The sequence below is a fragment of the Zingiber officinale genome, chromosome 8A, assembly GCF_018446385.1.
Source record: "Zingiber officinale cultivar Zhangliang chromosome 8A, Zo_v1.1, whole genome shotgun sequence".
NCBI classification, from domain to species: domain Eukaryota; kingdom Viridiplantae; phylum Streptophyta; class Magnoliopsida; order Zingiberales; family Zingiberaceae; genus Zingiber; species Zingiber officinale.
Window position 1 is genome coordinate 26,701,179 of NC_056000.1, and position 2,868 is coordinate 26,704,046.

The 2,868-nt window shown below is 35.3% G+C and overlaps 1 long non-coding RNA gene across 1 annotated transcript; it reads right to left on the reverse strand.

Moving 5' to 3' along the window:
• Nucleotides 1-288: 288 nt before the first annotated feature.
• Nucleotides 289-953, reverse strand: LOC122011529. The gene is made up of 2 exons (XR_006119960.1): nt 812-953; nt 289-740 (listed from the first exon to the last, which is right to left on the reverse strand). It is a non-coding gene; the product is annotated as an uncharacterized LOC122011529 (long non-coding RNA).
• Between the last annotated feature and the right edge of the window lie 1,915 nt (nt 954-2,868).

Here is a 2,868-nt window from a genome sequence, read left to right on the forward strand (position 1 = left end):
GTGGTCCCGTAGGATTGAAAAATTCGAGATCTCTCTACTTATACTTCCTGCTGGTGAAAGGAGGGTAGGGCAGCGCCACCTGCCACCCAAATCACCCAAATCTCTACGGAAGATCCGTGGACGACGACGCTGAGACAATGACAAATTTACTGCATTCAAATTCATTGTCTATTTCGTTGAATTTAATTGTTATTGTAGAATTCGATGTTATGCATATTATATTTTCTTTTCGAATTTATTAGGTTGCTAGAATTCATGACCCAGAAACCTCCATCATCCAATTGCCCGTTTGAAGCGAGAATCTCAAGTTGCTAGATTAGCAAGAACAAATCCACACTATATTTGGCAAAATTTATACACCTTAAAGAAGTTCTATGAATGTCGAAGCAGCAGTCGGACTGAACAGAGTGATCAGGAGGGGGAGGCAAAATTTAAGACCGGAAGATGCGGAGGGATCGGAACTAGTGGTACAGGGAGACGAGGCGGCGGTCGCATCGGGAGCAGGAGAACTTGGTGGTGCTGTGGCGGCGCAGCGGCAGGAAGCAGAGCCGCACTGCCTTCTCCACCTCCGTCGCCACCACCGCGCCGCCGCAGCACGGGCATCGACCTGGCGCCGCCCTCTGCGTCCCCGTCGGCTTCTCCTCCGCGCCGCACACCCACGCCCACGCCAACCTCATTGCTTTCCTCTTCGTCTTCTCCTCTGTTTACCCCAGTTCTCGCGGCATATGGATAAACATTAACTGTTTACTTCGAGGTGTCGAGTGAGGACTGAGGAAGGAAAGGAATCCAAGGTTTTGAAGAAAAAACATACCGGTAAGGATGCAGAAGACAATAGGAAGCAGCCTAGGGCTTCTTGCGGCCCCCGCAAGACCACCCGTGGCCGGACGAGGTGACCGTGCCAGGTGGCATGAAGCGGCCAAGGAAGGCTCTTGCGTTAGCGTGAGAAAAATAATATATATATATATATATATATATATATATATATATATATATATATATAGGAGAAAGGAAAATTACATTTCGTCACTAATCTAGCTAAATGATTAAAAAAAATATATTCAGGAATACTTTTTGAATGTTGAAATTACATATTGAATTTATGATATAGGACACCCATAATCAAAAAAAAAAAATGATTGTGGTAGAAGAAATGAAACAAAAAAAATTAAGGTAGAATTAGGAGTTATTGTATGAGGTCTATCTAATGTTAGATGTGCCTAATAGATCCATACAAAAACAACATTGACATTAACATAAAAGATAAAATTGAAAAATTTTAGAGGTAAAATAAACAACTATGAAGATAAAATGAAATTTTAATAGTAAAATTAATATTTTTAAAAATATGAGAGACAGTGCTTACTGATCTCAAAATAAGTGTCTTAGATGGGCCAAAATTTTCATTTCAAGCTCCAAATGAGGCCTTAAATATTAAACAAAAAAAAAAAAAAAAGGAAGAAACGAAAATTATTGAATTCTAGGTCATTGCATGCTTGCTCCTTTATCATTTGTGTTATTAAATAAATAATTTTATACTGAAGAGTTGTTGCATCATTTAAAAACTGAAGAGTCCATCAGTTGGTGCCTGAACCTCCTGATGGTGATCTCTGTGTTCTTCTGTTAAGGAGTCAGTTTTCAAGTGTATCAATCTAATATTGATGCTTTCAGATCTCTTATTTCTGTTTTTTATTTGGTTAAATAAATGTAGAAGTTGGTGGTGTTTAGCAATATTTTAAAAATTGAACCGGTCACTGAACCGATGAGATGATCAGATTGAAGTCTTTGAGGTTTGACCAATCGAACTGATGGTTCAAATATATATACATTATCCTCTTGTAATTATAATGAAGATAAATCATTTTTACTAGAAAAAGGGGAGTAAAAAAATCTATTGATTGGATTTCCTCTTTCCTTTACAGGTAGGTATATATATATATATATATATATAATTAAAAATCATATTTCAATCCTAGTTGAACCGGCAGTTTTGACTGGATTTGAGAGATTTTGATCGATTTTAACCGGATTTGAGAGGTTTTGATTGTTTTTTTTTATGTTTTTTCGGCTTTGATGGTTGATCGGACTGGATCAAGGACTGGTTCGCGGTTCGGCTGGTCGGACTAGCTGATCCAATCCAATTTTCTCAACACTGGTGTTTAGTGGCTCAATTAACATAATCTTAGTACAATTATGAGCAAATTAGTACTCACTTGAAGACTTAATGGTTCATCACGCCCTCAATTTTAAATCTCTCCAAATAAGTTATTAAAATCATGTTATTTTAATAAGAAAATCATATCATAAGCTGCTTTTTTTTTTTTTGGAAAATAGATCATTTGGTAGTTGTGAATGTAATCATCTTAATAGCCTAGAGCATAAATTATTTTGGGGAAAATAATCATAAATAAATAAATTATAATTAAGATTAAGATGCTTAACTTAGTACATTGTGAGTTCTAAATAAATATACTTTAATTCAAATACAATATAATATAATGAAGTAATATCATAAAAGCAATTCCCACTATTTCTTAAATTCTTTAATGAAACTTCCACTCATATTTATTTTTCATAAAAACACTATGAAATTTTTTGAACAATGAATTTAAGCTCAAGGAAAAGGTGTAGTATTATTTGTTGTAGCAATCATTTTATATCTCATTTGAACAAGTGAACGATGGCTAAAATGGAACCTCAAAATGCAACATTTTTCATTGAAAGGATCAATATCAATAACACGATTAGTATTTAAGTTAGGTGGTGAAGCTAATTGGTAAAAAAAATGATTCTAGGTTAAGGATATCCAGTGAAACCGTAGCTAAAATTAAGATGTCATTTATGTTGATATTGGATGCACAACATTTAACT